The sequence below is a fragment of the Zootoca vivipara genome, chromosome 1 (assembly GCF_963506605.1).
Source record: "Zootoca vivipara chromosome 1, rZooViv1.1, whole genome shotgun sequence".
Taxonomy (NCBI): Eukaryota; Metazoa; Chordata; class Lepidosauria; order Squamata; family Lacertidae; genus Zootoca; species Zootoca vivipara.
The window spans coordinates 135,103,049-135,125,921 of record NC_083276.1 but is presented as its reverse complement, the minus strand read 5'-3'; positions in this window follow the sequence as shown (position 1 = coordinate 135,125,921).

Sequence of the window (22,873 nt, the reverse complement as noted above, 5' to 3'; positions counted from 1 at the left end):
GGATTGCCAAAGTCTTTCCCCCCAGATGCCCATCCCCTTTCTGTCCCCTTTTCATTTTTTATTTTTTGCCACATGCATAAAGTTGAATGTGTACAAGTTAAATGTGCTTAAGTTGTGGGCTTACTGAATAGAAGAATTCCTACCCTGTACAAATATTTAGTCAATAAAACAGGAGCCAGAAATAGGGAAGATACCACCGTATGTGAAAAGCTGTGGGAAAAGACACACAGGTTCTATTTGAATATTATCACGAGAGAAAACTGTTTTAAAACAGTGACAAGGTAGTATATAACACCAAAGGTAATCTATAAAATAAAAAGTATCCAACTACATGAATGAAGGCCAAAAAATGCAAATAAATATTGGAGGTGGGAAGCAAAATTTCAGTAGTCAAAATTGTGAGAATAGAATAAAAAAAGTACAGGTACTTTATTAATTATTTAGACAGTTCAGTTAAAAAAGAGCATGGCTGTTTTGTATACATTGAAAGCAGAACGTATATTATATACTGTACAAGGAAATGGGGATTACAGGTAAATGAATGAACTGATAAAATCAATGAATTTGAGTTAACAGCAAAATCAACACGCTATGCAAGGGATAAAAGGAAGGAAGACAATGGGAGGATGTTTTTTGGGGGGAAACAGGAGTCCATTTATTGAGTACTGTAAATAAACTTTCAATTAAAGTGTATTTTATACTGCAATGAGTTACTTTCTATAACAAGTAATGCAATGGTATTTATATACTGGCAACTCCCAATTTACATGGGGGTTAGGGGTTACGTTCCAAGGCACCGTGTGCATCAGTAGGGAACACCATCTAAGAAGCCTGTAAACAGTCTCTAAACCTCTGGAAACCCTCGGAAAACCCTTTAAAAAGCCAGCATCCCTTACCAGACGTGTGTGACTCGTGGCAATGGTGGCTCTCAGTCTTCCTCATCGCTGGAGGAGGATGTGGAAACAATGACAAGGTGGGTAGACCAGGACCCTGGTGGGCTTGGCTGTGGGTCAGATGCACTTGGTGGGAGGCTGGAGCATTTGCCTCTTCAGCTGGTCAAACCTCTCTCTGTACAGCTGCACCCTGCCGGCAAGCGCACACTGGCTCTTCAGGCTGCAGGGGTCATGCTGGGAGATGATTTCATTCTTGTGCTTCAGTGCCCCCAAAAGGTGGGTTGCTCATCCTGCTCACCGCCCTCCTCCTCTTCCCCACTTTCAGAGCTGGAACTTGACCTCACTGGTGCTGCCAGTTCTTCCGGTCTCAATCAGTTCCTCTTCCTCCTCCTCAATGAGGTTGTTATGGACAGCAGAGCCAGACTAGGGACTCAGGTACATTAATAAAGAAACAGCCATTTGAATGCACTATAAACATGCAACACCAGATGGCGCCAGAGAGTGGGAAATTTTAAAACGTGGTTTTCCATAAGGATTTCTTTCTTTTGTTATAACGATCTAATTTCTGACTTATTTATAGGGTGTTTTTTTCCTGTTTTCCCATCAGATCTGGTGATTCAGTCCCTCAGAATTCCACCAGAGGGCTGGACCCTCTCTCTGATTGGCCACCCAAGACAGCCAGCCAGAGGGGGTGGAGCCAGCATTTTGGGAGGGAGAATAAAAGGAGCATTTCTGAGAGAGCAAGACAGTTTGAGGAGGAGAGGGAGGGAGTTTGTTCTGATCTTTGTGTAATAGGCTCTCTGAGAAAAATATATACAGTGGTACCTCATGTTGCAAACGGGATCCGTTCCGGCAGCCCATTAGCAACATGAAAAGGCTGCAACATGAAGCGCTGCATCTGCACAGGCGTGTGATGCAATGCGGTGTTTCTGCACATGCGCAAAGTGTGATTTTACCACTTCTGCGCAGGTGCGCAGGTCACGGACGCACCAAACCCGGAAGTAACCCGTTCTGGGACTTCCAGGTTTGGCGCATCTGCAACCTGAAAAGACGCAACATGAAGTGGATGTATCCTGAGGTATGACTGTATAGCTAGAGAAAGGAGCCTCAGAGCTTAGATAGAAAGACAGTGTTGAGTTTCTTATGAGAACATTTGAGCCAGGAGAAGTAGAAGCTGTGAGGAAAAAGTCTCCTTGGGTCTCATTTCAGCCGGGGGGCGGGGGAGAGATCTTCTAGAAAGGGAAGACTTTCTAGAAACCAGGCAAAAGGGGGGTGTGGGGAACCCCTGGATCCATTCTACTGTTTGAAGCACCTCAAGATTGTGATTTATAGAATGTTGGGAAACTGACCAAAAGCAGCACCGTGTTTAAGAACCAAAATATGAAGCTGCAACACCTAAGAAATGAAGTGAAATAACTGGAAATACGATGAGCAGTTACCATCTTGCCTAGAAACTTGTAGCATCTAACTGAAGGATAATAGCGGAATATAAGCAACTAAAGTTAAAAAGAAGCTTTATCTTTACTACTGTAGGGACCTATAGCTACCTTGTTTAACATCCATTACATTTAGTATAATTATTAATAAGTTAACTGTTTCCTGGAAGAGTTAACTCCTGACACATCTTTTGCTTTGCCAACTTGTTCTATACAATAAATCTTTCTTGTTTGTTCAACTTCTGCCTGAGTCTCTAAGTATCTAAGTTTACCCTCACACAAAAACCAAAAGATAACACGTGGTGGTTCTCAAGTACATGGAGGGGGTTGGCTGCCGTGTCCTCTGGGGACGGTTCCATCCCACATGGACCTTGAAGCTCCATCAGGCTTATATACCATCAATGCACTTTGAGGATATGAATCCGTATCTTATTGGATGTTTCAAAAATCAGAAGGAAGTCAATTGAAATAAGGCAAGATCAATGCTTCTGTCACTAAATAATAATTTTAAAAGCTCTGGTGGACTAGAATGCATGAACCTAGTTTGCATGTCATCTTTTGAAGAATATCGTTGAGCTACAAAGCTCCCCTTTTAGTTTTGAGCAATGGAAAACAACTTCCTGTCAAGAAATGAACAAAAGCTTGGACAAATCTTCAAAGTGATGAGTTACACTGAAAATATGCTTCAGAGCACTTTGAATTTTCCTGTAAACTGAAAGGAAATGATTGTTCAGAGCATTTTGGCATCTAAAGAGTTTTTGTAAATAATCTGAGCAGGTCTGCGTGTTTTTAGCTATGTTGAATGTACAACTGGGGAGGGGGGGTGACTCCAATAAGAAAATGCCCTGGAAAATGAAACGGATGATACCAAATTTGCAATGTTCCCTCTTGTGTTAAACATTTGAGCATCTAAGCAAAACGTGTTCTCCAAAGTATTCAGCAAATATAAACACAACCCCATTATTTACTGGAAATAAAATCCAAACAAATATAACAACAACAACAACACCTGGTCCTTCAGGGGCACAGTTACCCCATTCAGGACCAGGGAGTCCTCCACACCTGCCCGCCTCCTGTCCCCCACAAACAGTACTTCTGTCTTGCCAGGATTCGACCTCAATCTGTTAGCCGCCATCCATCCTCCAATCGCCTCCAGGCACTCACACAGGACCTTCACCGCCTTCACTGGTTCTGATTTGAAAGAGAGGTAGAGCTGGGTATCATCCGCATACTGATGAACACCCAGCCCAAACCCCCTGATGATCTCTCCCAACGGCAGCATGTAGATGTTGAAAAGCATGGGGGAGAGGACAGAACCCTGAGGCACCCCACAAGTGAGAGCCCATGGGACTGAACACTCATCCCCCACCACCACTTTCTGAACACGGCCCAGGAGGAAGGAGCGGAACCACTGTATGACAGTGCCCCCAGCTCCCAACCCCTCTAGACTGTCCAGAAGGATGTTATGGTCGATGGTGTCAAAAGCCGCTGGGAGATCCAGCAGAACTAGGAAACAGCTCTCACCTTTGTCCCTAGCCCGCCAGAGATCATCAACCAGTGCGACCAAGGCAGTTTCAGTCCCATGATGAGGCCTGAATCCCGACTGGAAGGGATCCAAATGGTCCGCTTCTTCCAGGCGTGCCTGGAGTTGTTCAGCAACCACTCGCTCAATCACCTTGCCCAAGAGTGGAAGATTTGAGACTGGGCGATAGTTGGCCATATTGGCCGCATCTAAAGATGGTTTTTTAAGAAGCGGTTTAATAACCGCCTCTTTCAGCGGGTCTGGGAAGGCTCCCTCATGGAGAGAAGCATTCACCAACCCGCGAAGCCCATCGCCCAGCCCTTCCTGGCTAGCTTTTATAAGCCAGGATGGGCAAGGGTCAAGGAGACAGGTGGTTGGTTTCACTCGTCCAAGCAGCCTGTCCACATCCTCGGAGGTAACAGATTGGAATTGATCCCACACAACTTGACTAGACAGACCTCCAGCACTCCCCCGCCCCCGCCCTGCTCCCACAGTGGAGTTTAGCTCTTCCCGAATCTGAGTGACTTTATCTGCAATTACTTAGTGTAATGATGGTAACAATTGTTTTATGATTCATTTAAATCTGTTTGCTAGGTGGAAGCAAATGTTTATGTTTCCATGCCATTGTAATTTACCAGAAAAGAAAGGAAACCAGAGATGGAGCTCATCCAGGTTGCAGGCTCAAACTTTGGTGAGTTCAGATGGGTCAGATTCATGTTTGTATTGTGAGCCCATTTTAAATGAGTTCAACATGTCATTTGTGTGCACAAGAAGAGGATCAGTAAGGAAACTCGGTGGTTGGTTTGGGGAGGCAGGAGAGAAGATTGAAAATTGAAGTAAAGGCACTTTGACCTCAAGTACAGCCACTTACAGGGAATCGAACAGGAGGCCAGGCAGCTGTCTCCTGCTCCTTGGGATACTTCTCTGAAACATCTCACACCTTACAAAGTGCTCCTCCTAGAATGTTGTTGTACATATGTATTTTAGGGCCAAACTAGACATTTTCGTAATTAATGTGCATGATTATTGTTTTGTAAACAGTAGGCATGAGAAAGCCTGAGAAACCTCAGGACATTTGCCAGGGGTGGGGGGAAAGATGGGAAATTTAACACACTCTCTCTCTCTCTCTCTCTCTCTCTCTCTCTCTCTCTCTCTCTCACACACACACACACACACACACACACACCAGACATGCAGGCATGTGGCACTCTCTGCCCCCCCCATCACACACCATTTCCACTCCACAACTGGATGTTGGGGGATGAAAGCTTCCTCTGTTTGCCCTTTAAAGTAACCTCGTTAATTTTTTGGATCACCACAGCCCTAAAACTGAACATAATATTAAAAGGTAGTGCCAGGGTGGGTGGAAATCATGCATTTCATTCTCAAAGAGCAGACAGATCCCCCTCCTTGATCTTTAAGGTCTTGTCTCCAATCTAATGATAATTCTAATCTATAGTAATACTAGCAGGGAGAGCCCAGCACTGCCCTAGTATTTTTAGAAACCAAAAACTATTGTGATTTTTAAATTTATGAGCTTGGATCTGTCATCCCCAAAATTAGGTGAAGTCAGTCCAAAGTCACATTTTATTCCACCTTCTTAATTCAAAACAAAGCCCAGGATTCAAACATCAATGAAAACTGCTGCTCCCACCTCAGAAACTCTTGTGCCAAGTTTGACAATGATATATTGAGAGTTGGCTAAACCGATGCCAAAAAATGGGAGAAGTCATGGCACAGTCATGTTTTGGTCTGCCATCTTGAATCAAAACGGCTCCCCACCCCAGGAACCATCACGTTGAGTTTGGCAACATACTGAGAAGTGCTTGAATCCATGTCAAAAGAACAAGTGAAGACATGCTGCCGATGTCAGGTTTTGGTCCACTGTCTTCATTCAAAGTGACACCTGGCACGGAAATGTCAACACAGACCTTCAACCCCAACTTGGGAACCCTAATACTGAGTTTGGCAATGATATCTCAAGAGGCGGACAATCCTTTGCCCAAAATGGACATAGTCCCGCCAAAGTGATGTTTCAGTCAACCCTCTTGTTTCAAAATGGTATCCTGCATCCAAACATCAACAAAGACTGCCTCTCTCAAAATGGGAACCCAAGTTTTGTGATGGTGATATCTCAAGAGGTGGCTAAACCTATAGAAAACAAACAGACAAACCATTTCCCCAAATATGCAGTAGACGCTAATTAAGCCATTAGTCACGGTAATGGTAAAAACCATAAACCAATGAAACAATGGGATGGTTGGCAGGTGGGCAGAGATAGCGGGGACAGGCTGGCGACCTAGACTGAGGGATGTGGCAGGGCAGAGGTCCTCTGCTGCTTCCTCAAGCAGCGCCTGAGCAGTTGGGGTTAAAACGTATCCAAGTATATTCTGTGACTGATCTCCTTCCCAGATGGGACTGACTTTCAGGACCAACATAAATAAATCTCATGATTAACTCAATAATTCTGTTGACATAAATGCTGGCAGCTTTTCCTAACAGTAAAATAAACTTAAGTAAGTTATTCAAATAAACCAGTACAACCAGTACATACTTATGAAGGGGACCCTCTCATAATTTGGTTCCCCCCCCCCTTACATAGATATCATACCAGTGTTGAAATGAAAGTGAAGACCAATTACTATTCAGGTTAAAAGGAAGGACATTTCCCCGCTCAGTGCACCTCAAAGATGGAGATGTTCAGGGGTGCCAACAGGCTTTTCTGGACAGTGTACAATCCACACTGTATGTGGATTGTGCCCACCTACTCCACTCACAAGAGAGGGCACATATTTTCACAGAATTTGCATAAGCATTGTACCAGTGCTTTCCCCTCCTAAACAAATGTTTAAGGGTACTCTCATTTTCCTCCTCATTTTGAAATACTGCCCCTCAATGAGGCCAAACTTAGATTCACAAAATGTTTAAGGGTATGTGTACCCCTGCGTCCCCCCCAGGAAAAAAGCACTGCATTGTACTATATGCACATTTGTGGCCTCTATTGTAGGACCATAAAGAAGGCTGATCGCCTTTTACCTTTACTAACAAAATTAGCATCTAGGATTGTTTTCATTCAAAGAGTAGGACTACACGGAGCACATGTACATGGTGCTGGAGGAGACTCTTGAGAGTCCCATGGACTGCAAGAAGATCAAACCTATCCATCATGAAATCAGCCCTGAGTGCTCACTGGAAGGACAGATCATGAAGCTGAGACTCCAATACTTTGGCCACCTCATGAGAAGAGAAGACTCCCTGGAAAAGACCCTGATGTTGGGAAAGATTGAGGGCACTAGGAGAAGGGGACGACAGAGGACGAGATGGTTGGACAGTGTTCTCAAAGCTACCAACATGAGTTTGACCAAACTGCGGGAAGCAGTGGAAGACAGGAGTGCCTGGCGTGCTCTGGTCCATGGGGTCACAAAGAGTCGAACACGACTAAACGACTAAACAACAACATTGTAGGAGGAGGCCAAAATAAAGACAGTGGCCACACATAAGTAACAAGAAGTCTGCTCACCCTCTTTTGGGGCAGCAGATGCTCCCCCAAGGCCCCAGGGAGGGAATCGCAACATCAGCTTCCTATCTTGATATGGGGCATGGGCATAAGCCCCCGCTGCCTATCAGGAGCAGGATCCTAGCCTGCACCCGGGATTGACAAATGGGATGCAGGCTCAGACATGGGCTGGGCAAGGAAGCGGAGTCAACAGAATGAGAAGGCTTCCCTCGGGTCTGCCCTCTGGCCATTTCAACAGTCCACACCTGGGGGCCTACCTGCTTCTCCTTTCTCGGGTTCCCCACCCCCACCCTTGGTTCAAGCTGCTGGTCATGTCTTGGATGTAGGGGAGGTTGTAGTCTCTGCCTGCCCCTCCAAGCGCTGGGGTATCGCATTAATGGGATCTGGGGGGAGTTGCCATGTCCTTACACCCAGCCAGGAACCAGGGCCAATGACACTCCCCCAGGTGGCGGTCCCTGTGGGGGTCACCCTATTTGATGTAAGTCTTAGGAACCCCTGCCTGGATTGACCTACCGTATGCATCACTTCCGGCAGGTGGGCTGGAAGTGTTTAATTGCCCCATGCCCAAGCCAAACCTCTTTCAGCTGTATTCAATAAAGTTGTGGTCTGTTTTGATCCAAACCAATCTCAGTGGTCTTTTAATTCTCTGGGGTTGGGGACTGGGGAGCACAATGCCTGGAACTGCAAGTCTGAATGACAGAATACGAACAAGTAAAGCTTTCCCCATAAATGTATTTCCATATTAGAAAAGGCTTAACCTGTTGAATTTATGGCTCCTGCACAGCTGTAAAAGGCACAATGCCAACCGTAAACCATGCAAAAACCTCAAGTTTCATGAGTTGTAAACCAGTTAGGTTACTGTAGGCAATTTATCAATTGATCTTAAGACTAGTAATACTACATTCAGTGCAAGATCAAGTGTGCTGTCAGATTAAAATAAAAATTCAAGATTTACAACAGCCTTGCTCGGATGCTCATGTCAAAAAGCATGCAGTGTGTTTATTTATTGTGGATATTTATTAATTTTTCATCACAGGTCAAACCATCACCTTTTTTTTTTAACATGAGCGAAGAAAAGCCTTCTCTGGCACAAGGAATAAATTTGTATACACCCTTTGATCCCTTTCTGCATTCTTTTTTTATAGTTTGTTTTAGCCACATCCTTTTCACTGAACCACTTGGCTAAAGATGCTTTAAATTATGGAGCGCTTGGTATGTCCTGCCTTCCTCTCTTCTGCTCCACTCTCACCTGCCTGCAAGGCCTCAAGCTAGTCAGCTTTATTGTGAAAACAGAAGAATGGCACAAATGCAAATATTTTTAATTTGATTTATTCAGATATACTGTAAAGTTTCTAACATGTCTTACAAAAAACAGTAAGATAAGCAAATGGATGTCATACAACATTTTAGAAACAATACTAAGCATGTCTCACTGGTCAAATTTTCAAACAATGGGCCAATTTTCCAAAAATTAATAAAACATGACCGTTTCTGCACTAGGAGCTAAAAAAAATTGTGCTCCCCAAATGTATTTTGCAAATAAAAAATTGTAGTATTTGGAGCAAGGCTTCACTTTACACAAACATGGGACTTAATAGTGTTGCTTTCTGACATACTGAAATCTTGTTGTAATCCTTAAAGGCAGCCCTAAAAGGTAGGTCAGTATTCCTCTGTTGGGCAATCCCTAGGAGAAAGGAGAATTTTAATATGTTCATAATAAAAACCCCAGAACAAAACAAGTACAGTGGTACCTCGGTTTACGAACTTACCGTAATCCATTCTTGAAGTCCGATCTTAAATCAAATCCATTCTTAAACCGAGGCGTGCTTTCCCTAATGAGGCCTCCCCCCCACCGGTGCCCTTCCACCGTTCGGCTTCCGTTCGTAGACCGAGGTAAAGTTCGCAAATGGGAACACTACTTTTTTTGGGGGGGGCAGAGTTTGTAAACCGAATAGTTTGTTAACAGGTCCCAAGGTACCACTGTAATACATATTCTGTCCAAGTGAAGGCAGTGATATCCATGTAGACAGGATGGTGGGTTGTCATAGTAGATCTTAATGCAATCAATATCTGATACTGTTTACTTTGCTCTCTTTGGCATAATAAAATGAGACTCTGAATAGGTATTATCTTTTCTGAACAGGAGATCCCAAAGGGCCACCATGGATTGTTGCTTCCCACTTGTGGCACAATTTGTGACTGAGAGATTGGGGAGATAGGACAAAGAAGCCCTTGCTCAAGTTTGGGTGTGGTCCCCCCCCCTGTACCCCAACAGGTGCCTCTAGGTCATACTTTGAGAACTCTGGTTCCCATGGAATCCAACTTGCAGCCTTGTTCTGTTCCTACATGCTTTCTAAAGTTATCATTTATGCAAAGAAGCAAAGATAAAATACTGACCAGTGCCACGCAGTAGGACAGTGTTGTTTTTTAGCAGTCTAGGCAGCCGTTTCCAGTCTTCCTTCTCTGAATTGCTGAGAGATCCTTCTGGCATCTGGCTTCCAGATGTACAATACCAGCTACCAGCCCCCCCCCTGCCTTCTTTCTACTCTTTTCAACACAGGCTTTGATCTTTCTCATCTGTGACAGTAGCTGGGGGTGGGGTGGGTGAGACAACAAAATGCCTCCTAGGTGCTGTGAAGTAAAGTGGCTGATTTTCAACCATGCATAACCAGAGCCCAACTTCATCTGCAATGAATCCAGACGCCCCAGATTACAAAGGTGTTTTTCTTTCTTTCACCTTTTCAATATTTGCAGCACTTGCTAGGGACCTTCCAGACACTCACGTCATAGTCATCGTCATCATTTGTATCATGACCCTATAATTGCACAGAGTTGTTGCAGTACATGGAAATCAGATGTCTGCCTGTTAGACAATTCTTCCAATGTGAATCCATTGCATTTTGCCAGCATTCAACTTGCACTATTTTTGGCCCCCGGAAATATGCACTGTTGTTTTTTTCAGCTAGTGGTTTGGTTCAACATTATGGTATGCCGTAGTTAAATGACCTATTGTTTGCTATGAATGAGCTACCGTAGTGTGCTAGTGCACAGCGCTGCTCACATTGCACTCGCCCCCTCCTCCCTGCACCAGGAGGAAACAAACCAGAGGGCTGGCTTAGCCTGAAGTGTGATTTCTCTTCAAACAAACCAGGAGGACAAGCCAAGCATAAAACAGGGTGTTTGTCGTATTTTGTTTCTGAGCTCTGGTCAAGCAGAAAACTCACCCAGCCCTCTAACTATCCTCATCTCTACTGCCTGCTCTCTGTTGGGCACTTTTCTGGGCACAGGCACCAGCTCTATGGGGCCCTAGTCCCTTCGCCCCCTAATAAAATGTTTAGGGAGGCTGGGGCTCCACAATATTTTCTGCAAGTTGTCACAGCCCTCCTTCCCTTGGGCAGCCAACACCCCCCAGGGAGGGTGGGGTGGGGGGGTGGAAGGGGAGACCTGCGCCCAGTGGTGTGTAGTGGAGGGAGGGAGGCGCATTCTGCAGAAGTGCGGGAAGAGGAGAGAATTGGGATTCAATATGACCTTAACAGAACTGGGCCCAAAGTAACAAAATGTATTTCTATAGGGACAAATGTACGGTTCTGCGCTTAGGCAGGAAGAGCCAGCTGCACCAATATAAGATGGGGGGATACCTGGCTTGTGAAAAGGATCTAGGGGTCTTAGTACACCACAAGCTTAACATGAGGCCACAGATTTCCGGTGCTTCCTGCCTTAATGGGTGCAGCTCCAACATTAGCGGAGATCATTAGCGAAGATAAACAAGGATGATTTGAGGGTCGTTTTCCTTGCAAGTTCTCCCCAGGGCCCAGGGGAGTGAGCTTCATCCACAAATCGTCTTGATACCTGGAATGTGGGAGGCAGGAAGACTCTGGGTGCCAAAGCACTTTGCCTATCGGTACCCCCCCCCAACGATGTTTATTAGGATGAAACTGCTCTAATTTACAGACGTGTGCAGGATGGATGGCACAAGATTACAAACTGCCAAGTGAATCTGCTACTGAGTCGCAATGTTTCGAACTGGAAAGATGATTTCCTTCGTAGAAAAATATGGTATGTGAGCGGGGAGGGGAGCCTTTACCTTTTCTTTACATATACCATGTTTGCTACATAAATGATTTGGCAAACCTCCCCCTGAATGCCAACAAACTGCTAAAAAGCAAGAGGAGGAAAAGAGAACAAGATTATATTTATGGATTAATATGAAAATAGAACTGTGTGAGAACACTGAAATGATTTAAAGCACTGAACTTCCACTTATTGCAATTTGGACTATGGGCTTAGAAGATTGGCCATAGCTCTGGCAGGGCATTAGATCTTTAGTGATTTAAAGGTTAGAGGAGAAGGAGAAATGGAGAATCGCCCGGAGCTATGGCGGGGACACCAGATCAGAAGGTCGGCGGTTCGAATCCCTGCGATGGGGTGAGCTCCCGTTGCTTGGTCCCAGCTCCTGCCAACCTAGCAGTTCGAAAGCACGTCAAAATGCAAGTAGATAAATAGGAACCGCTCCAGCGGGAAGGTAAACGGCGTTTCCATGTGCTGCTCTGGTTTGCCAGAAGTGGCTTTGTCATGCTGGCCACATGACCTGGAAGCTATACGCTGGCTCCCTCGGCCAATAATGTGAGATGAGCGCGCAACCCCAGAGTCGGTCACGACTGGACCTAATGGTCAGGGGTCCCTTTATACTCAAACAAACCAAGATGATGTGTGATGCAGCTGAAATTAAACGGGAACAGAGGAAGAGAAAGAGTGAAAAAGCAGAAGTAGAGAAGTTGCATAGGACATGATCAGAACAAGAAAATTGAAGAAACAAATGGAAAAATAAACTTCTCACACAGGGAATTTACAGGATATATAACTCCTTCTGTGGAAATGAAATTTATTAAACGTGTTAATACGAATGGAAGTCAAGAACTCTGCAGCTGTTGATAAGAGACTAAGATCAGGACTGAATGTAACTGGATTAATCAAGTTTTTGGAAGCAGGAAGAAATAAGAACTTTGCACCCTGAAACCCAGCACACGGGAAATCACACATATTGTATAATTGCCTTTATAACTGATATATATTTGGATATGAATTGTAATTTGATATTAATAAAATGTGGCTGTTATTGGATTTTAGCAATTGAAAATTAATAAAAATTATTTAAAAATAAAAATAACATGAGACAACAGTGTGGTGCAGCAGCAAAAAAAGCTAATGCTATTTTCAGCTGCATAGACAGAAGTATAGAGTCCCAATCAAGGGAAGTAATAGTACTGCTCTGTTCTACCTTGATCAGACCACACCTGGAATACTGTGTCCAATCTCAGCACCACAGTTTAAGAAGGAAGTTGACAAGCTGGAACATGTGGAGAGGAGGGCAACTAAGATGATCAAGGGTTTGGGAAACAGTTGAAGTATCTGGGTATGTTTGGCCTGGAAAAGAGGAGACTGAGAGGAGACACAATAGCCATCTTCAAATATCTAAAAGGCAAGATGAAGCAAGCTTATGTTCTCCTGCACAGGGGAGTAGGAACTGAACCAATGGATTCAAGTTAAAAGAAAGGAGATTCCAAGTGAACTTCAGGAATAACGTGCTGACAGTAAGTGATGTTTGACAGTGGAAAAGACTCCCTTGGGAAGTTGTGGACTCAGCTTCATAGGAAGTTTTTAAGCAAGGGTTGGATGGCCCTCTGTCTTGGACACTTCAGTTGAGATTCCTGCACTGCAGGGGGTTGGACTGGATGACTCTTGGAGTCCCTTCCAACTCTACAATTCTATGTATCTATGATTCATACTATAGTCCAGCAGTTTATGCATACAGTGGTACCTCTGGTTGCGAACGGGATCCCTTCCGGAGGCCCGTTCACAACCTGAAAAGTGCCGCGTCTACCAGGCGCGTGATGTAATTTGGCGCTTTTGCGCATGCGCAAAGCACAGTTTGGGACTTCTGCGCATGCGTGCGTGCCAAACCTGGAAGTAACCTGTTCTGGGACTTCCGAGTTTGGCGCTTCCATATCCCGAAAAGATGCATCCTGAAGCAGACATAACATGAGGTATGACTGTATTTAGTTATGAAGTGCACTTTGGTTGATCATGAAGGTGGCTGTTGTCTTCAGATGCCTTGATATTGTCGATATTGTCGTGGTTCAGGCTTCATGAGAGGGAACTGTGTCGCATAGAAACAATGGCCTGAGAATGAATGCATGAATATTAATAAAATAAATATGGGAAAGAAACACCATGAGGACAAACTTGCAATAAAAACAAACTAACCCTGAGCCAATGTTTGCATTGTTCTACCTTCTCCCCCCCCCCAAAATGTGCTGCCAAGAAACAGAGCAGCCATAAAATTGCTGATATTCTTTTCAGTTCCCCTTTCAAATAGGCAGCTTTCGGACCTGCTTCCCTCTCACAAAGCAGGAAATGTTTCAGGTTAAATTAGCGTGGAAGCCTGAAAGCCTGGAATAGGAATCATTCTCTTTGCTGGGCTCTGAGGGGAGAGAGGAGGGGAAGCCTTCAGGCAGGATTTGGGAAGGACATCCCTTGCCAGCCTTTCCCACAAAGACAGGCACATCTTTCCATCACATACTGTATTCTGCTGTAGTGCTTATGGGATTTATCCACAGCCTTGTTATGCCAATTCCGGGGAAGCAAACTAACTGGTTTAGTCGTATGAGAGACCCTTGCAGCGGTGATCCCAGGGTTCCCGTTAAAGGGGTCTTGAGGGGAGGCATTGGCCATACGCCAAGAGGTTGTCATTGCTCTCCCCTGCAACAGTGGTGAAATGGGGGGCTGGCTCTCTGCTTGAACCTATGTTCTCCTGAGTCAGCCCAGTCCCCACACATTCTGAATAACCCTGATGTCTCTCAGATCCCCAGCTGGGGACTGGGGAGGATAACGCCCAATGCCTGAGCCAAGGTCTCCCTACATCTGAATCTTAATAAAGTTGTGGCCAATTTTAATCCCATAGCACATTGAGTCATTATTCCGCTCGGGGGTCGCCTGGGGTTGGGGGGACTCTGCCTGTCCATGCAATAGTTAGACTCAGCTGAATAGTTAGACTTCTGGGAGCTCCGGACCAAGAGCTTGCAAAAAGGACTTGCAAACAGGGGAGTTTGTGAGGGAGATTAGCAGGGGAATTTAGCAGCACAAAGTGCTGTCTCAATGGTGTGCATAGAACCATGGGAGTTTCTGAAGGGTGAAATATTGAAGGCCCAAATGCAGACAATTCCAACAAGACAGGGTTCTGTCTTGGGCCCAGTCTTGTTCAACATCTTTATCAATGACTTGGATGATGGGCTTGAGGGCAACCTGAGCAAGTTTGCAGACGACACCAAATTGGGAGGGGTGGCTAATACCCCAGAGGACAGGATCACACTTCAGAATGACCTTAACAGATTAGACAACTGGGCCAAAGCAAACAAGATGAATTTTAACAAGGAGAAATGTAAGGTACTACACTTGGGCAAAAAAAAAAAATGAAAGGCACAAATACAGGATGGGTGACACCTGGCTTGAGAGCAGTACATGTGAAAAGGACCTAGGAGTCTTGGTAGACCACAGACTTGACATGAGTCAGCAGTGTGATGCAGCAGCTAAAAAAGCCAATGCAATTCTGGGCTGCATCAATAGGAGTATAGCATCTAGATCTAGGGAAGTAATAGTACCACTGTATTCTGCTCTGGTCAGACCTCACCTGGAGTACTGTGTCCAGTTCTGGGCACCACAGTTCAAGAAGGATACTGACAAGCTGGAACGTGTCCAGAAGAGGGCAACCAAAATGGTTAGAGGCCTGGAAACGATGCCTCATGAGGAACGGCTTAGGGAGCTGGGTATGTTTAGCTTGGAGAAGAGAAGGTTAAGGGATGATATGATAGCCATGTTCAAATATATGAAAGGAGGAGGGAGGAGGGAGAAAGATTGTTTTCTGCTGCTCCAGAGAAGCGGACACGGAGCAATGGATTCAAACTTCAAGAAAGAAGATTCCACCTAAACATTAGGAAGAACTTCCTGACAGTAAGAGCTGTTCGGCAGTGGAATTTGCTACCAAGGAGTGTGGTGGAGTCTCCTTCTTTGGAGGTCTTTAAGCAGAGGCTTGACAGCCATATGTCAAGAATGCTTTGCTGGTGTTTCCTGCTTGGCAGGGGGTTGGACTGGATGGCCATTGTGGTCTCTTCCAACTCTATGATTCTATGATTCTATGATTCTAAAGAAAAATGGGGGCATCTAAGGAAACCGGTGTGGCTGCAGATATGCTGAGATTTAAGAAGGGTATGTATATGAAATGGAAGAAAGGGGAAATCTCAAAGGAGGAGTACACACAGGTAACCAATAATTGCAGGGGTAAAGTCAGGCTGGCTAAAGCTCAGAATGAGCTTCATCTTGCAAGGGAGATTAAGAATAACAATAAAGGTTTCTTTGGCTATGTTTGATACAGGAGAAAGAACAAGCAATTGCTATTAGGTGACAAAGAAAAGGCAAAATAGCTCAACACCTACTTTGCCTGTTTTCACCTAAAAGGAAAACAATGCTCAACCTGATGATAACATAATAAATGATATAAGGAGGGAACTGCAGCCCAATATAGGAAAAGGGGTGGTAAAGGAACACCTAGCTACTTTAAATGAATTCCTGTCTCCAAAAACAACAGGTTTGTCGAGTGGCCTCCTGTGTCTTGTTGCTTCCTTTGGCCATCAGAGCCATATACCGTGTTTCTCCTGGTGCCCGGAACTGGCTGTTGTTGTTGTTGCTGCTGCTGCTGCTGCAACGCCGACAAAACGCCCAGCAGCGCCGCGCAGAGCGCCCCGAGCCGCAGCAGCAGGAGGATTCGAAGTGCTACAGAGCACTACTGGGTCCCGCTGGCTCGGGGCGCTCTGTGTGGGGCTGCTGGGCGCTTTGTCAGCGCTTCAGCGGGGCGCGCTGCTGGGTCCTGCTGGCTCGGGGCTCCACGCGGCGCGCGCTGCTGGGCATTTTGGAGGGGCAGCAGCATCCGGTTCCATGCGCTGACAGGCATCTTCCTCTTCCATTGCGCCATCCACTACTCCCACCACTATGGCTTATTTTTGGAGTATGTATTATATTTTGTCAATGCATGAAAAACCTGCCATGGCTTATTTTATAGGTACGTCTTATTTTATGAGAAACACGATAGTATTTAGAATACAAATCTAAAGTCTCTTCACCCTGTCAACATTTTGTCCACATGCTGCATTTTAAAATGTTCCATTTGGCAACCAAGCTGAGCACCAAACGTGTTTAGCTTTTTTGTTCTTTTAGCTGAGATGACTGGAGAAAAAGGCAGGTGGGTAAGTAAAGGACACACTGTCTTAAGCAAAGGGCAGCTGGAGAACAAGAACAGCAACCAGGGATAAGAAAAGGCATTATAAAACACCCAATTCTCTAGTTAGTATAAAGGCCTATAAAACTCCAGCCCTGCTGCTGCTGCACATGATGCAGAGAGAGACCAGTGCTATTAAAAAACAAAAACACCTCTGTCACGGTCCCTGCAGACCTGTGCAGCACCCCCGGACGTTTCACGGTCTATGACAAATGGTACCTCAGCTGCAGCTCACCAGACTGCTAACTGGTACCTGCTCGTTTTATTTACCACAGACGAGGATGATGTGAATAAACAAGTTGCTTTATTGTGTACAAAGGCTTGTGGTTGCTGGATAATAAACAGTGTTCAACAAACTTATAATAGATGACCTTGTTGTTGTTTAGTTGTTTAGTCATGTCCGACTCTTCGTGACCCCATGAACCAGAGCACGCCAGGCACTCCTGTCTTCCACTGCCTCCCGCAGTTTGGTCAAACTCATGTTCGTAGCTTTGAGAACACTGTCCAACCATCTCATCCTCTGTCGTCCCCTTCTCCTAGTGCCCTCAATCTTTCCCAATATCAGGGTCTTTTCCAAGGATTCTTCTCTTCTCATGAGGTGGCCAAAGTATTGGAGCCTCAGCTTCACAATCTGTCCTTCCAGTGAGCACTCAGGGCTGATTTCCTTCAGAATGGATAAGTTTGATCTTCTTGCAGTCCATGGGACTCTCAAGAGTCTCCTCCAGCACCATATAGATGACCTATACCGGCCTATTGCCGCTATAAACAGCTAATTAATAAATACAACAAGTTTCACAATAACTGGTTATCCTGTCTGCTAACTACCACCAATGCTTCACCTATCACTCCCAGACCCAGCTCTCACTTTGGACTCTTAGCGCTCACTCTCCTAACTCTCCCTCTTCTCTCCTCTCCTCAGGGAGGGGCTTTTTATACCCTGGCTGAGCCCGCCCCTCTGGGTTCTAACTGGCACAAAATTTAACCCTTACTTGTTTGGGCCTGGCTCCTCCTCTCAGGCGGTTCCATTTGGCCTTTTTGAACTTTCCAAGACCTAACATGCCTATAAAAGAACAATTGCAGTTGCATTACACAGATTAATTCTTTGAAAAGGAAAGAACAGAGCTTTCCAAATTTTTCATGTTGGTGATAAACGTTTTAGATTGCATCATTTCATGACACAGTAATTCAGTTACTAGCAAACCGGCAGAGGACGAAATGGCTGGACAGTGGTCTCGAACCTACCAACATGAGTTTGACCAAACTGCGGGAGGCAGTGGAAGACAGGAGTGCCTGACGTGCTCTGGTCCATGGGGTCACGAAGAGTAGGACACGACTAAATGTCAACAAAGCAAACAGGAGGTTAAACTAACCCCTTTCAAGCCCCGGGAGGAGCGTTTCTGTGACACACCTGCACACTGCAGCCGACACAACACACAGTTTGGAAAGCTCTGGGAAATAACAGAATCCAAAAGATCTGCACCCAAAAGAAGGGAAAGCTGTAGTGGCTTGGCATGGGCCAGGGAAGGCAAGAGGAGAGGGCACCAGGGCAAAAGCGGCTAGAGATATGTAATTTGTTACGGAAATTACGGGGGGGGGCACATCTTTAAAGTTGTTAAATGTTATAAATATGCATAAATGTATCCTTTCGACTTGACAGCTCAGGGAAGTTACCTAGTTTTAAAAATCATATAGTAAAATCAACTCCAGTTTCCTCCATTCCAACGCTCTTTTGCCCTTGAAAAGGGACTCCAGGAAGTGCCCAGAGGCACTTTGCTGAGCTGATTGTTGGCCAAGCCTAATCCCATCACCAGACCCACCCAGGTGGCAGCCGATGCAAAGCCAGGACCTTATTGTTCTTTTCCTGTGGGTACTCAAGAAGTTCCTTCTGGTACTTATCACACATTTACTTTTGCCCTGAGGGACCCCTGACCATTAGGTCCAGTCCTGACCGACTCTAGGGTTGCAGCGCTCATCTTGCGTTATTGGCTGAGGGAGTCGGCGTACAGCTTCCGGGTCATGTGGCCAGCATGACAAAGCCGCTTCTGGCGAACCAGAGCAGCATACGGAAATGCCGTTTACCTTCCCGCTGTAGCGGTACCTATTTATCTACTTGCACTTTGATGTGCTTTCAAACTGCTAGGTTGGCAGGAGCTGGGACTGAGCAACGGGAGCTCACCCCGTTGCAGGGATTCGAACCGCCGACCTTCCGATCAGCAAGCCCTAGGCTCTGTGGTTTAACCCACAGAGGCTCTGTGGTTTAATCCGTGTCCCATCTTGTTTACCCTTATGTTAATGTTGTGTAGACATCCCCTTTCTAGCTATGTAAGAGTGATGTAGTGATGATGTAATAAGCAAAAATCTGCCCTTATGGGGTTCTCCATCGGTCGGAGAATATAACAGAGGCCAACCAGAGAATTTTGAGAAGCAAAGCCTTTGTTTTTGCTGTTGCAACAGGGTCCTTCCCCTCACGCAGGAGAACAAGGAAGGAACCCCAAACAAATGTGCCCTGCCCTTAAATAGAAATTTGAAATTGGTTTCAGCCCACCCCCCAGAAGCATCACCCATACGTCACAGAAGGGGTGTAGCCCAAGACCGCCTTCCCTAGATTCATCATAGGTACATCATGAAAGGGGAGGTCTGGTGGCAGTAATCTGAGCATCCTGGACCCTGCTCCCTGCCCCCAAAACCTACCGTAATCAAGTAAAAAGAGAGAGATATTTACATTTCCCTGTTTCCCAGCCAAGTTAATCACACCCTTTTGTCTGGCACTCAGGTATCAGGATGCCAGAGATTATCACTTTAATTCCTGAGACAATGAGAAGGTTCCCCTCAGCCCCCTTCTTCCTTGCAGAGGAACACCTATGTCAGTTCTGATTGGCCATGTATCCCAGGTGCAATGAACTTTTTCTGTCAGAACTGATCCTCAGTAAGAAAATTATTTAGGAGTGCATTGAAGTTGTACTGAAATGGTTAGCTAGTTGTGGGAATGTGGCCATTGTTGCTTCAGGAAAATCTTTATTTGATGCGCATGAAATTGAGCATCCGTGCTAGGAGAGGCTTTCAGAAGGCTTCCAATTTACTCCATTTGATGAGGAAGAGCTGTCAGTAATGTCTCAGGGCAGCGCTCACAAGACTTCCACTAATTGCCTTTGAAATGTAGCCTAGCCTTACCTTTCATCTGGAATTCTAATTTATGGTCTGCGTGGCATTAACAAAGAAAATAAAAGATTTCCACCCTGGAAAAGGTGACAATTGACTGTCTGTTTCTGGGGGCTTTTCTCCACTAAAATAATTCCTCATTCTTTTGTAATGCAATAGTAACTTGCCAGACCTTCTAATGACTAGTGCTGTTTATTCCAAAAACAGGATGGCTTTTCCATTTATAATTCAAAAACCAGAAGGCACAACTTTCCTACAGTGCAATCACACTGCTTGATGTTGAGCCAGGTTCACAGGATGAAAATAAAAGCAACTGTGACCCAAAGGAAACCAGTGGGGACGACGACGGGAGGCTCTGCAAGCCGGCCAAAACCCATGAAAAGTTAAGTGGTGATGGTCACTGAGCAATAAGCTCCACTGCTCCAAGAATCTCACCTGAAATAAGTTTCTGGCCCTCATGAACCCCAAGATGTCTGGTAAAATGCTGTGGCAAAAGATTTTTGATGGTTGGAAACAAAAAGAGGCACATGCAGAAAAGCCCAGATCTAGCAACAACAAGGCCTGCATTACATGCATACTTAGAATCATAGAATCATAGAATCCTAGAGTTGGAAGAGACCCCAAGGGCCATCCAGTCCAACCCCCTGCCAAGCAGGAAACACCATCAAAGCATTCCTGACATATGGCTGTCAAGCCTCTGCTTAAAGACCTCCAAAGAAGGAGACTCCACCACACTCCTTGGCAGCAAATGCCACTGCCGAACAGCTCTTACTGTCAGGAAGTTTTTTAAATGCTGAAGAAAGAAGAGAGCTCAGCATTGGCACACTGCTTTATAAAGAATAGAGGGCATGTTATAACCTTTTCTATTCTTTCAACAACCCTTTAGAATAAGACAGTATTCTGGTTGTGGTTGGGTTTTTTGTGTGCAAAGTTTATTCTTATTATTTTATTTTTAATGTACGTAAACAGAGATAACAATTTCATGAACAAGTTGCCTCCCCTCACCCATGACCGCTCCACCCAAGCAATACACAGGACAACATAGTTATTGGGTCAAATCAGGCCACAACTTTGTTGGTGACAGATGTAATGGTCTTTGGAAAAGCATTGGGTACGGCCACATGACCTCCAGCCTGCCTGTTAGGGGTCAACCTGAGGCGCCAAGGGGCCTATGACACACATCAAGTAGGAACCCCTTGCAGGGCTGCTGCCCTGAGGAGCACTATGGCTCCCGCTTGGGATTCTGGACAGAAGCAACTACTTCTGGATCCCCTTATGACTGGAGGGGCAGGCAGAGGCTACAGTCTCCCCTCCACCAAAGACTAGGTCCAGCAATGCTCAACGGTGAGATCCCACAAGCAACCAAGGGAGGACCTGGGTGCCAGCGGTGTTCCTGAGGTGGACTGAAGTGGGGGATGAGTGCCCAGTCCAAGCTGCCCCAGGGATGGAGCCAGCAGAGAGGCTTGCCTGCCATTGGCCAGTCAGCAAGCAGCCTTTGATCCACTCCCCAGACCAGCACAAAGCCCAATTTGGGAATGTGCTGGGCCTGGGGGAAATCCCCATCCCTTGCCAGCTCATGGTGGGGAGAGAGGCCCTGCCATGCAATACTGCCTGACCGGTAAAGGGAAGCATAATTATAAAGACAAAAATGGAAACCAAAGCTATAAAATAGGCATTCAGAATAAATAGTTGCACATGACTTAAAATAAAGTCCAAGTAGAGACAGACTATCAGATCATCAAGTATAATTCGAGATTTGCCAGACTTTTGACGAGGGTTGACTTGAAAATGAAGGTTTTCCCTGTATATGTCACAAAGTAATGCCAAATCATATTAAAAGTATCTGGGGGTTCTAGTGCTCAAATTATACATGGTTTTCTCCATTATAGCTATATTCCAGTGTGAGTGATACCAAGCATCCAGTGTATGATTTCGGGGTGTTTTGCATTGAGTTGGACTTCCTATTTGTGCTGCCTATATCATAAAGAAGACCAATTCTAATGGTATCATAAAAAATGTGCAGTAATGTTCATTTTGGACAGCAAACAAGTTTCCTTAGTAATATTCCATACCCTCCAAGTGTCCCAGTTTTCTAGGGACAGTCCTGGAATTACAGAAGCCATCCCGGTTTCTGAATTGATCCTGGAATGTTCCGCTTTTCCCTTTCCCTCGCCTCCATGTCTCGGAGAACAATTAAAAGTGGGGTGGGTGTGTAGCTGCAAAAAGCAGAGTCCTGTTTATACTGATAATAAGATCCTTGCACCAAGTGAAGGAAAAGGTGAATAATTTTGAAGGAAAGGTTCACCAATCCACTTTAAATTCTTTAATTGCAATGCTTTCACAATCAGCCATTTTTAGGAAACGCATTTGATTTCTTTATTGTAAGTTGAGCCTTCCACTGTCTACTCACAAGTAAGTCCTGCTGTATTCAATGGAGCTGACACCCAGGTACCTGGGTCAAGACTGGGCAGCCTCACTCTGCAATCCAAAGCATGTCTACTAAGAACTAAGTCCCACTGAGTTCAATAGGATTTACTGTCTGGTGTGTTCCTGATCATTCTCATGGTTACTACTACTACTACTAACCATTTCCCACCTTTTCCCTTGTCAGGGACTCAAGGCAGCTTACAGTTACAAGTTTATTTCATTGTTGTAATGTACACGATCCCTTTCCTTGCACATTTTTTCTTTCAACAATTCTGCAAGGGAGGTTCAGCGGAGAGGTTGTAATTGGCTCAAAGTGATCCATGTATTGTAGATGTGTCCATGACGTCTTTGTGTGTGGGAGATGCTTCCTGGTGTAGAAAAGGAGAGCCCTATTTTCATCACAGAAATGTTGATGGGCATGATATTTATCATCTTTGTCAAAATTAAATTCCAAAAACCTCGCACCAACTAACATCCCCACCATAAATGATAATATGTACAAAGTTTATTGTAACTCCTCCAACAATTAGGTGATATAGAATTTTTTTTTGACATTTGCAAAGGGGTGCGTTACCATCTGTGCAATAATTT